Below are 14,518 nucleotides of genomic sequence, written 5' to 3' on the forward strand. Positions count from 1 at the left end.
GTTCCATGATTTGACCTTGTAATTTTTACGAATACTCGGAATAAAGATATTTGCGGACAGATTGAGAGAAGATTTTTTTTTATATTGGGTTTTCTTTTTAACAAATACATTTGATATTACATACAGACACCCCTTTTTTAATAATTAATATTAGTAGTAATATTAGTAGTTATATTATAAGTTATATAAACTTTGAAATTAAAAGATTCTTTTTTATAACATAATTTCTGTTTCGATACTGTTTTTTTAAAGTATAGCTTAATAGCCTGTGGCAACTTTTCCTATTTATTTCCTATTTCTATGTGTTCTCCCACCATGCAAGGAAATGGCCGACCTGTCAGTGTTGCGCGCTTAACTCGGCGCGTGCGCACGCCTAAACGGCTGTCGTTCCGTTTTACGAGATATCGAAATTTTAAACTGTATATTAACGAAAATCGAACTTATTCAAGTGTAAACAGTGAATGTGTACGTATTGAATATTGTTATTGTTTGTTTTTTTTTTATAATAATTGTGCAAAATAGATCGTTGTGTTGATTTACAACAGCTGTCAAAATACTTCATGGACTGTAAGGTAACTTAACTAAGCTTAACTCGTTCTAAAAACTTATTTAAAATGTTAATAAAATTATTAATAAGGATGCCCTAAGGAAATTAACAAAATCACTATAGTATATGTTTATAGTATATATTTTGTATTTCTTTCTGCAAATCTTTCTTAACCTAAAAGATAAGTTATTTTTAGTGGATTAAGTTACCTATGTAAAAGACTGAAATAACATTAGACCTATTTAGAAGAAAACGTGTTTTGCCAACCCTATAGAGCTTTGCTTTTTAATGGACGCTTTTCTGTGTTTTATTTTAAATACTGCTTTTTAAATAATAAAATGCTTATAAAGAAAATGGAAAAATTGTTGAAAATCATCTAGTTTAAAGCCCAGTTAATAGATATACTACGTCTTAAAATAATTTTCGTATACAATAACAGTAATAGTAGTAGTAACGAAGAGATTTTAGACATTAATGTGAAATTCCACTACCAAATGTTAGGATGTATGGATGGATATTTGTAAGAATGTATTTGAAGAAAGGCTCAACGAATATCGATTAAATTTTACACAGTTGTACAATGTGGAAGAGCACATAGGCTACTAATTTTCTTTTAATTCCGCGCGGACGGTGTCGCGGGAAATCCATAACACTTGAGATTTCCGTTGTCAGTGTGACCACAGATTATAGTTTGATGTTATAATCTTGCCTATTGATGAATAAGCAATGAGATAATCAGTTGTGTAACGCACCTGCAAAGAGCCAATCAGTCGGTGGATCATTTCTTGTACGCCTAATGACATTACTTAGCACGTGCTACCGATCATTTGTAAACTTCGTTGGTTTACAATCTAACGAGGTACTAGTGTGAACTGGTTCGTTCATTATTAGTGTATTAATTTGAGTTATTCATTGACTTTGTTTTTAAATTTGATATTATTGTTAGATTAGCGTATATTATATTTGGTAGATTTAGCGGCTTTAAATGATGATCATATAAAATACATAATATCTTAAACCTATGTTAATCAATGAAAAATTTATATGCGATATTATATGCCAAATTGTCAATGATTCGTCCTGCTCACAGTTCGCTGCTGTATATGTCTTTTTTTTTCCAGAAAGGAATGCTTTATGCATATTCCGCGCCCCGGGGGGCACGCGGTAGTTATGTGGGATTCTCCTCCATAGCGGAGGCATACCCACTAAACCTCTCTGATCCTCCAACGAAACGGGGCCACGGGCACGCTTTCGCTCTCGTCCGCGACCCCGTCTGCGTCAGCTGCCGAGGCAGCTCCCCCTCCGGGGGGAGGCAGCCCTCAGTCGAAGGTGATGGACTCCCCCGTGTCCATCACCGAAGGGCTATTGTGGGAAGGAGAAGGCGGCGGCATATTGCCGCCTTCTCCGTCCCACTCTCCTACGTCTGAGCAGGGGCGCCAGGGGGTCTCCCTCGCGCTCCCGCTCTTTTGCCTAGATCGATTATAAACTAGCTATGTTCACAATTGTTCGGTGACATGTACATACTAAGGTATGTAAATAAAAGCCCACTTGTACTATATGACATAATCATGTACGTATAAAACAATACGAAATAACCTTCGGAAACCAATTACTTGAATAACTCTTTAAGACTCTTTGCATTTGCTCTTGTAAGGTTAACAAGATGCCTATAATAATTATAATAAAACAAAATATTTATTAATTAGTCCACATTGTTTCTTACTAAATTTACAGTAAGTTTTAATTGTTAAAGATTAAAAACGAAAACTATGAAATCGTAATTTTTTTGACATAAGAATAATTGATTAAAATAAAGGGTCTTGACAGACAGACGGGCAGACAACAAAGTGATCCTATAAGGGTTCCGTATTTTTCTTATGAGGTACGGAACCCTAAAAATCTAAAATGTACCATCATTTATCTATGAAATGTCTGTATTACACTTCTTACAATCTTACTAATATTATAAATACGAATGTTTGGATGTATGTAAGAAGATATGATACAGATGTAGAACATAGTCTGGAAGAACACATAGACTACTATTATTTTTTTTAATATCGCGTGTACGTATTCGCAGACGACAGCTAGTTAATTATATAAATATTATTGGTAATACCCACTGCCCTTTGTATCAGAATGTCTGGCTGTAAATTAATCACTCATCTGTGTTGACATTCACCGAAGGTAACTCGCTGGAATTTTTAAAGGCCTCAGCTGAGTACGCTCGCAATAAATTATATTTCACTCTTATTATAAAAAAATAACTGTTTCAATAAAATTGTATTATAGTTAACATCAAAATAAGACTAAACTAGCTGTCTGCCTGCGACTTCGCGCGGTGTTAAGAAAAACTTAATTAGTAGCGTATTAGTTCTTCCAGGAATTCTACATCTATGTATTTTAATGAGATTCAAGCAGACTTTCTACAGGTACCTTCTAACGTCCATCCAAACATTCGCATTTATAATATTAGTAAGATATTATTCACAAAATGGTTGCGCGATACTATGTAACCTTAATCCACATTTATGGAACCGTCCTATCGTATAATTTAGTCAAATAACATAATAAATTAACAAAATGACATAATGATACCAAACATTCAAATATAGAAAAGTAAACAACGCTTGGAAACACTTTCTCCGATACACTATCGATTGATTCATCAAAAGGTGAAGATAAATTTTAATATCGTTGCCAAACAGCAATGTATAAGTTTAAATATAAAAGAAATCGAAAGCGGTGAACATAAAGAAGGTTGTGAGTAGGTGCTCGTTACTTATAAGGACAGTTGTACTCAATAAACAGGTCGTCGGAGCGCCATATGATGCAATGCGTTTTTATTAAAAATTAAACAAAGAACGTAGATTTTCAACTGTTTTAAATTCTTCTTTAGGCTCATTTAGAAGGTCTATTTCTTAAAAAAACAGCTTACGCCATACACGGACCTCTAAAACGGTAGGCAACTTCTTAAGGTACTCTTTTTTATCACAAGGTGGCAAACGAGCGAGCGGCAACCTGAACTCGCGGAAATAGCGAAGTGACCGTTGCCCATAGACATACGCAATTGCATACGCGTTGCCTACCTTTAATCTACGGAGGAGAGGATGCACAGAAAGAAAATATTTTCCCTTTCCATGCATCCTCTTATCCGGAAAGTCCACTACCACTTCCCATCCTTTCCTTATAATAAAAAGGGTGGGAAGGGAAAGAGGAAAAGCTCTCTTAGCCTTTTGAGTTTATCTTACTTCTTAATATTTATAAATGAGAAAGTTTAGGTGGATGGATCGATGTTTGTTGGAAAGTATCTCTAGAACGGTTGCATGGAACTCACTGAACTTTGATATGGATGTGGAACATAGTCTGGAAGAATACTAATTATATTTGTTTATTGTCACGCGCATGGAACCGCGGATGATACGACGCGGATTATTTTATAAAAGTGTTGGAAAAATATATGAATACTGTGTCTTTTCTATTTTGTCCTATAATTTTAGCAGTATAGTCCATTTCAAAAAGCAACACAAAACATATAGATGTATCTATATTAACTGTTTCTTGTTATTCCATATTAACAAACGGTAGATCTCTTTTGTTTTTATATCTAGTATGAAATGTTTATTTCATATTATTCCTACAGCAACAATAAAACTATATAAAATATTGCAAACATCGATATTCCGTTTACGAACAAACGAGTCGTCTACAATGTTATTCCCCACATTAACATAGCTGATGTCATGTCTATAGTCATCCGCGTATCTTTGTACTTAAAATACCTTTGACTATAGAGAAACGGACTAAGCTAAAAACCGCCACTGTACTAAGTACCGCCACTTTTCTCGGGGTGGAGTGAACCAAAATCAAACCATATAATGATGACTTAAGCAAAATTTACACAAAAAGAACACACTAGTAACCATGTTAAAAACAAATTTGTTTTTTTTTATAGAGGGCGCGCCTTACAGTTCCTGTTATTAAAAGTCTATAATCATCCACGTTACTTTATACTTAGAAAACAAAGGAAAATACCAAGCGTTCGTACATTTTCACATAGTACAATTTTGAGCCTGATTGTATCACCGCAATTTGCGGCAATTTGCATAGATGGCGGATTATTATGAATTTATCACTTGACGGCGTTTAGCTTGTCTTTTGAACGTGCGAAGACTTCTTTATATTACGCCGCTAAAGTTCACCATTTAAGATATACGCCCACGGAAAACAGTGTCCAGAATGTTAAATAATTGTCACTGACAGCGAAGAGTTAAAAACTTAATAAGCCTATGTGTTCTTCCAGACTATGTTCTTCATCTGTGCGTTCAGCGAGATTCATGCTGCCGTTCTGGAGATACTTTCTAACAAACATCCATACAGTACTTTGGCATTTATAATATTAGTAAGATTTATGTAGATCTAGAGATATTCTAATAACCTCAAACTTATCTTTTTACTTTAGAAATGTTGTAATCTTTTAGGTTATTTTAATAAAATCATGAACACATATAAAAAACTAATCAAACCTCGTAAATTATCTGTTATACGCAATATATAAAACTTTGAATCTTATATTTGGTAATCTTGTTGGCAAACATTGATTGACGATTTTTCTATTACTATTGTAACTCGATTGATGATATAGATTTCGACTTCGTTTCGTTCGAGTTTGTGCAATCGACACATTTCCTTGCGACATGCAGCCACTGCATTTCATAAACTGTTTCTAAATATAATTTGGCATTGAATTTATTTAAGTCGAATGCCATATGAAATAATTCATCAGTTTCTTACAAAATTTGTTACGATTTTATTGAAAAGCGTTTTGGGTTGATACTGCATGTAATCGGAACGAATTTAAACCATAATTTTCAGGTTTTACTCTTATTTTAATTTAAAATTGAACTAATTTGTAGTTATATAGGAGGAATAGAAATTTAAATTTATGCTGTATTACATGGAATCGAAGAAATAATAGAAAAAGTAGACTAAAATTCAGTTCACAAATACTAACAATGATTATGCCAACAACGTAATTTCCTTGTAAAATTTTTGCCTTGGACTACCTTTACCTATATAAAGTTTAGTTAATGTAATCCATATCACGTGTTCAGCATGTCGATGTCGTCGTGTTGGGAAACATGTAACGAAACATGTCTGCGATTACCTTATAAACGTAACTGTCACGCTCGTTATTGTGATGGCGATTAAACTTTTGCGGTAAATTTACTGCTATACGAGTACATCGAAACGACATGTTTTTCGTTGTACAGTCAGCTGCATTAATATGTGGACATTTATAATTCAGAAAATTATATTATACCCCTTTGGTTTTGAAAATATGTATACACGTATCGGTGCGTAGGCTTCCGACGATGAGTACATGTTTTTGACGAATACGTAAATAAGTATTTTTGAAACCGAAGTCGTATACAAGTTTCAATAGATTTGTTAATGTACACTTATTAAAAATTTATGTAGCTGACTGTACTATATTCAAATGAATCCAAATTTGAAGGATGAAAACTTTGTAAACTAACATAAAATATTCGGGAATGTTTTGTCACTGATAATTTTCTAAACAAGATTAAAATTTACATGTCTAGACAAAATATGTTAAAATGTTCGTTCTAAAATTGTTGATTTTGTTCTGAATTCAATGTTAAAATATTAATATTTGTTATCTGATAGCTGTCGCAATCAAAGTTATTAACAATCTCTTTGAGTAGGTTTCTCATGCTTAATCTACACTAAAGTGGCTCTTAGTGATCATTTAACGAATGTGACATTGAACAAAATCTACTTCAGCAGTTATTTAGAACCTAGTTAAACTAGCCTTACTTTTTATATACTTCTGTACCTAATTTATGTTTATTATACTTTGGAATGCATACAATGACTCCTTTCTCCATAAACCACAAGTCGGTCGCACAAGCGATTAAGAGAAAGGCCTAATGAGATGAATTAAGAAGGCTTGTCAGGGCACGTACAAAATTATAAGGCGTTTCCCACACGACATGCCGAACCTGCAGACCCAATTAGCTTATTGAGTCGTGCATGTGTAATGGTTAATTTCGACTTTGAAGAATTCTGTTACTGTTACAACGCACTACTATGTAAAATCTTACTTGTAAGTTTTTCATCATCATCAGCTCGTCCCGTCCCTACCGAGGAGGCTCCGAGCCTCTCTACCGAGCGTCTCGGTAGAGAGGCTCGGAGTCTCCCAATGTTGGAGCGTGACTTTTTACTTCTTACTAATATTAACAATCCGAATGTTTTTACGGATGGATGGATAATCGTTTCAAGGTATATTTAAAACGGCTGCATGGATCTCGCTGAAATTTGGCATAGCTGTGGTCTGAAAGAACACATAGGCTACTAATCAAGTTTTTTTTTAATTCGACAACGGCGATAGCTAGTATGTCATAAAACATAAAAATAAGAACTATATGATAAATAAATGTGTTTAGTTTACGTTTAAAACCTCGTATAAATATAATAAAGTCGTAAGCACTCTTTTGAATTACGTATTGTGATTTCTGTCATTCTTATTTCGTAAGCAATGGCATCATTGTGATATTAAAAATTCAATCTCTTGAATTGTAATATGTTTAAACTTAAACTGTGTATTTAATTTAAGCTGGATCAATAATTCTAATGACCACCTACTTTAAACCTTTCAAGTTATTCGTTACAAAATAACGGTGGGTTTTCACTGACATATTCTCTATCTCAAAGTCCCTCCACTTCCTAACTCATATAACACTCAATAACTCAAAAAATAACTTATTCATTTATTTGAAAAAGTCAAACAAATTGTTTCTATTTTAAAAAAGTATTCCAACAATGGAAACCCACAGTAGACTAAGGTTCGTGAATGCAACTAAATTATTAACACATTTTTTCCTATATTTCTCATTTGTTACGCTGAATTTTATGTAGGGGGCAGGAAATGAGCCTTCAATGCGGGTATTATTTAAGGCTTAACACAAGTGACTTTATAAGGCTTGTTGTTCAGACCTTGTACGGGAGTTAGCGAGGTGACATCATTGACTTTAGCTCAGAATTATTGAAACCACGCGTAGGCCGCACTGATATAATATTTGGCTTAGACTTTTTATGTTTTTTTTTTTTATATATATCTTTAATCGCATGTTATACTTTATTAGTATAGAATACTAGCTGTCGCTCACGACTCCGTCCGCACGATATTAAAAAAGACTTAATGGGAAGCCAGGTGTTCTTCCAGAGTATGTTTTACATACATACGTAATTTTCTATTTTATTTATCTATATAAAAGAAAGTCGTGTTAATTACACTATTTATAACTCAAGAACGGCTTTACTGATATGGCTGATAATTGGTGAAGAGGTAACTTAGAGCCAGAAGACGGACATAGGATACTATTTATTCATCTTTTTTTCGAATTTATGCCTTGATGAGCTGCTTTATATTTAACTTACTTATATTATAAATGCGAATGTTTAGATGGATGTGATGTGAAAAGATGGATGGGTGGGCTACACTAATTAAGTTTTTTATATATCCACGAGGACGGAGTCGCGGGCGAAAGCTAATTTTATTATAAAAATTAACTTCAAGACTTTAAAGGATGTAATCTAATGTCTTAGATTAGTAAATTTAAATTGACCTAATTAGTGTAAAGCAAAGAAAAACCTAAGCGATGTACATAGTAAAAACGTGCTAAGGATGCTTAAACGTTAATTATCATATTACTTGATTCCAGTAAGCTCTAGGATGTGTTATGTCCTCATTGGCACAACGTTGGCAACTTCACAACTATTGTACAAGAATATTTAACGCCTTAAACGCTAAAAATAACGTTTCATTGCCCATTACTTTGTTTTCATGAATTCCAGTTAGATTATTAAACGCCCGCGCTCAAATGCCTAGTTAATGACGAGTTAATCAACATCGAATAACTCGTTAAATTCTATTCCTGTTAATATTTTAAACAAATTTTAATTAAAAAGTGATTCTACGTCTAAGTCTAATAGGTAATCAGCTCTTGCAGGACATTTTTTAAAAAATTAATGTTTTGAAATAGTAATTCTGGTATGATTTGTTTTAAATCCATTTTATTTGGAAACTTGCCGTGGGTTTCTAAGACCAAAAACTCCTTTTCAAACATTTTGTTTCTGTTTCACGTTTACTGGAATATATATATTATATGATACAGATATTTTGGTCTCAGAAACTTACGGTTAATACGATTTAATAAAACGGACTAATTTATCTTTTTATATTGTAATTTTAACTCAATACAGAATTATAATGAGAGGTTTAATATGAGAATAAATGTAAACAAATGGAACGAGTTTCTGTGCAATAATCCTGCTTTTGGTCCCACCCGTTTTATGCATCTCATTTGCATTTGATTCGTTTATTGTCCGTGTAAAATGTTTAGCGAATAAACAATATTATTTTGTACGTGAATATTAAACTGGCCTTGGTTTATTTTGATTTTAAAACAGAGACTGCGCTGTGCTTTGAATTTTAATGATAAGTTTGACATATTTGATACTGGGGCAAGGTAGACTTTTATTAATGCAAGTTTGATAACGTTTTAAATATAATCTTACTAATGTTATAAATGCGAATGTTTGCATGTTAGTTAAGAGGTATCTTAAGAACGGCTACTAGGATCTCGATGTAATTTAGCATAGATGTAGAGCATAGTTTGAAAAAACACATAGGCTACTAATTAAGTTTAACAGTGCTAGAGCCCGCTTTAACATCTTCGCACGAATTGGCCCGGTTCGCCCGGTTAAATACCATGACCACACAGAAGACAGGCGTGAAGTGGAAGAAATTCCGCGTTTCGTCTGATGAGTGTGCGTCCCGGAGGCCTAATTTAGTCCTCTTGCCCTTCGCACCTTTTTTCTTATAAGGATAGGATGAGAAGTGGAAGTGGACTTTCCGGATGAGAAGATGCATGGAAAGGGAATATATTTTCTTTCTGTGCATCCTCTTCTCTGTTGATTAAAGGTAGGCAACGCATATGCAATTGCATATGTCTATGGACAACGGTCACTTCGCTATATCAGCGATTTCAGGTGGCCGCTCGCTCGTTTGCCACCTTATGATATAAAAAATAAAAAAAAAGTTTTTTCTTAATTCCGCACGGTTCTCAGGCGACAGCTAGTTCTTGTAATAAATAGAATACATCGTATGTATTCGCAAAGCTTACAGATACAAATACGACAGATGTGCTCAACTATAGATAGAACACATATCTATAGAAATTCCACAACTTTTTAGTAGACATTCCACGATATTACGGTGTTCACACTATCCCGTGTCACGCTCAATAGCATTGCGGAATGATTAGTTTCCTGTTTGTACTGGGTATCCACTAACGAAACATACCTACAGAAGCATATTTTTATCTCAGTTTTAGAGAAGAGAATGAAAGAGACAGTCATATGCTTTTAGCATACGAATTTTTCGCCAACTCATAAGTAAGACGTAGTTAAGGTACACGTTTGTTCATTCGCACTGGATACATCGCATGCACGGCCCACAACCGATTTTAGTCAACTTTGTATGTCTGCCATCTGTGCGGGCCAATGAACGCGTACCTTTATAGGATAAAGAACTACAGCTTTATTAGTTTGTATACATGTTAACAAAGAAGTGAAAACATAATCTTAGTAATATTTTAAATGCGAATGTTTGGATGGATGGATATTTGAAGTTATCTCTATAACAGCTGCATAGATCTCTTTGAAATTTGGCATAGATGTAGTACATAGTTTGGAAGAACATATAGGTTACTAAGTTTGTTTTTCATTCCGCGAGGACAGAGTCACGGGCGATAGCTAGTGTATCTATATTTGCGTATCCGGCCGTGGTAACAATACGATGAGTAATGCCTAATATGTATTACAATGCAACACTAAACTATGCCAAGGTCGTTACTTGTAAGGATCAGTATGCAGCACTATACCAGTATGAATATAATTAAAACATAGTTGTCGCCCGCGACTCCGTGCGCACGGATTAAAAAAAAACTTAATTGGTAGTCTATGTGTTCTTCCAGGTAATCTAGTCAGTCTTCCAGATAGTCTAGTAGTCAGTCTATGGAGACACCTTCAAACAAACATCCATCCATCTAAACTGTCGCATTTATAACCATATACATGTATTTATCACATTTCTAATATAATACATTTCATATAAAAAAAATATATATATATATATATATTTATACAAAACATATTATATTAAAAAATGAACACCACAAGCTGCGGAATCCCATGACTCAAACAACCAGTGGTCAGGGCTGCAGAGACAGGAATGCGATGCGCGCGGTTTCTAGGATAACTGCCTTTTGTATCGGGCCCTTAATCCAACTGTTTAGCGAGAGCTTCTTGAGATGTTGGTCGAAGCTCTTCGCTATCAGTCCATTTACCGATACGACTATCGGAATAATGGTAGTCGATTTCATACACCACATGGCGGTAACCTCGTGAGCCAAATCTAGGTATTTTAACACTTTTTCCTTTTCAGCTTTCACGAGATTCTCGTCATGTGAAATAGTGACATCGACTAACATTACACAACTCTCAGACCGGTCTATTATTACTATATCGGGCCTATTGGCAGCAATAGTCCTATCAGTAATAATAGGCATTTATAATATTATTAAGATATTAGTATTAATGTTATAAAAATTGTTAAGTTAAAATTACAGAACTTAAATTAAGATTTTAGTTACTTATCGTGGGCTTCTTCTTATAAGCGTGGGGTTTTCAACTTCGTAACGACAAAAATGTTTTAATATCGTTATTTCTGAAACCCACAACGCTTTAGATAAATTATATCTGTCAAGTTCATATTTTTAAAAAATTACATACGTTTGGGATTATGGTTACCTCAATAAATATATTTGCAAAAAGAAATATACAAACGATTTTATAACCTCTTACTTTTTGAAGTCGTGTAAACATGAATTCAATTGTGTTGGATTTTTACGACTAAAAAAATCTTACGATAAATTCCGGTAAAAAACTCTTAAAATTTTTTTACCGTCATAAGTGTGTGCGTTATGTGCTTTTATTGGCATGTTTGGTCTGTGAAAACAGGTCAGTTTTAGTCAGTTTACAAACATTACTAATGAATATTTGAAATATTGACTAACAATGACATTCAAGCAATGAAATAATACTGATTACACATAAAAGAACACCACTACACAGAAGACAGGCGTGAAGTGAAATTCCGCGTTTCGTCTGATAAGTGTGGTACCGAAGGCCTAATTTTAATCCTCTTTCACTTCCTACACTTTTTCTTATAAGGAAAGAATAGAGATTTTCCGGATGAGAGGATGCATAGGAAGGGAAAATTTTTCTCTTTCTGTGCATCCCCTTCTTCGGTGGTTATCGGTAGGCAACGTATCTGCTATTGCGGATCTCTATTGGCAGCGGTCGCTTCGCTGTTTCAACGATTTCGGTTGGCCTTTCGCTCGTTTACCACCTTATAATATAAAAGAAATATATGAAGTATGCAACGACCGAGGTTGAACACGCGTAGGCCGTTTATTATTAAACTACGTGCCGGCATCCGAAGGTTTACGATTTTACTGTTCACTGCTTCTTTTAATTGTTTGATGCGTTAATTTACATTTATTAGAGCAGTAATGTACTCGTGAAATTATTTGTGATGAACAATAGAAAATAATCCATGGTTTAGCTTTAAGTTTACGTATGTAGCGAAAAAATGAGAGAAAAAAAATGTGGAAGTTCCTTTCTCTCTTTTCTTTCTTCTTTTCTTTTCTTTCCTTTTCTTTCCTTCTTTAAAGTACTAGATTATTATCTGAATAAAAACACTGAAAAATAATTTGACTTTCGTATAAAACAAAAAAAAACCTTTTTATCTTGATAAATATAACGCTATAAAGGCATATCTACAGAATTTAAATTATTGGTTACTTTTGTTAATCTTCAAGTAAATCTCTTCAAGACGCGAGCGCGGACCGGTTTTGAAGGACATTTTTTGATGTAAACGACACATCGTTTGACCTACAAGACCAGTTCTGAACGACGGAGTATTACATGTGATTTAAACTTATTCAACGTGAAAAACATATTTTATACTACACTTTCACATTCAACAACATTCAAAAAAAAGTTTTATAAAGAATAATTAACTCACGCCTTTAATCCAAGAACTGTAGACAATGACAACGGATTTCCAATTGGCACAGACCTGGCGCAGCTACTCTCACCTGTAACTTACAAATAATATAAATACGAAAGTTTAGATGGATGTTCGTTTGAAGGTATCTCCAAAATGGCTCAGCAGATCTCGCTGATATTTGGCATAGATGTAGAACATAGTCCGTAAGAACATAGGCTATTTATTTTTTATTTTTTTTTTAATTCCGCGCGATGGAGTTACGGGCCATAGCTAGTACTTCTATAGATGTCGTTTACTCTGTGGTAAGTTTCCACTCTCCTAACTACAAAAGAAGATATTGCTATATTTATCTATTTAAAGAAAAAGAAAGGGATAGAGAAATGTATTCATATTGTTTATAGAAATGTAGGTTATGTTTAAGTATGGGAAAAAACTGCTAAATCTCCTGTGACCTTGAACTAGAAAAAAATACTCATTTATATGTTAAGCTACTTTATGTTAATAAGATAATTTATATCTTAATTCGATTGCTTAAGATTAATATAAAAATACACATCTGGTGTTAATTATGTACATATCTTATTTGTCAAACATATTTTTCTTTATTTTATATATTTTTCTTTTGATGTGTTAAACAAAAAGGTTGAAAGAATATGATGAAGCGGGCATAAAGTACATCGACAAATCTCATACTCAATTTGACATATCTTCTCGATGACTTAATGAAAACGCGTGTCGTAAATATTCGTGCTAGACCTACTCTTTCCCTGCTCAACGTCTTTCTTATAAGGAAAGGATGGGAAGTGTAAGTGGACTTTCCGGATGAGAGGATGCATGGGAAGGGAAAATATTTTCTTTCTGTGCATCCTCTCCAACGTCGATTAAAGTCAGGCAACGCATATGCAATTACGTATGTTTATGGGCAACGGTCACTTCGCTATATCAGCGATTTCAGGTGGCCGCTCGCTCGTTTGCCACCTTACGATATGAAAAAAGGCCATCAGGTCTTTACTACTATATGTAAAGCTATATTTCACCAATCTTTACCTTTTACCTACAACTAGGTTCATCTTTATTACTACATCCATTAGTGCGAATAACTTCACGCATTAAAATCTCCATTATGAATCTCCGATGCGTAATGGTTACCAAATAACGGGTATCGATGTTAATCTCGTGGCATGTGTTGCAACAATTTGTTTAACTTACATTCAGACTGTTATACTAAGTGAACCAATCTTTGCTTGATAGCTATGGTTTGAGGCATAAGCGATAGCGGAAAATTTAGAGAAATTACTACTCATAAAATAGATGCGCAATACACCTAATTATACGACGACGTAAAATAGAAGTAGGCTAAGTATTGTTTTTATGAAAGCTATTATTCCAGAAAGCATTTAGGTTCTTTCAGTTTTAGAGGGCCAGGTTTAACAGTATCGATCTTTGGCTTTAAAGTAATTAAGCATTTGTTGTTAATAATATGAATTCTATACTTATTAATAAACTGTTACATAAGTAACAAGGACTACATGCAAACCAATTCTTGTAAATAACAAAGTTGTATCCTATTAGCTGTTGGCTGCGACTCCGTCCGCGCAGGGGAAATAACATTAAGTATCCTATGTTCATCTTCCAGACTATGTTCTACATCTATGCCAAATTTTATATCCATGCAGTCATTCTGGAGGTACGTTCTAACAAACATCCATCCATCTATGTAAACTTTCGCATTTAAAATAGTATAATGTCTTGTAACTTGCGCCGCAGCATGTCACCAAGTAACGGACGATCCCAAGCGTCGCTACATG

The 14,518-nt window shown here is 34.1% G+C and overlaps 1 protein-coding gene across 2 annotated transcripts in view; it reads left to right on the forward strand.

Moving 5' to 3' along the window:
- Window positions 1-352: 352 nt before the first annotated feature.
- LOC106121342 (uncharacterized) overlaps window positions 353-14,518 on the forward strand; it is a 65,070-nt gene continuing 50,904 nt past the window's right edge. For both annotated transcript variants that reach the window (XM_013316970.1, XM_013316972.1), the window contains exon 1: window positions 353-572. The gene's annotated coding sequence lies outside the window, so the exon portion shown is untranslated. The remainder of the gene's footprint in view (window positions 573-14,518) is intronic.

This window comes from Papilio xuthus, unplaced genomic scaffold, assembly GCF_000836235.2.
Source record: "Papilio xuthus unplaced genomic scaffold, Pxut_1.1 DF826945.1, whole genome shotgun sequence".
Classification (NCBI taxonomy): Eukaryota; Metazoa; Arthropoda; class Insecta; order Lepidoptera; family Papilionidae; genus Papilio; species Papilio xuthus.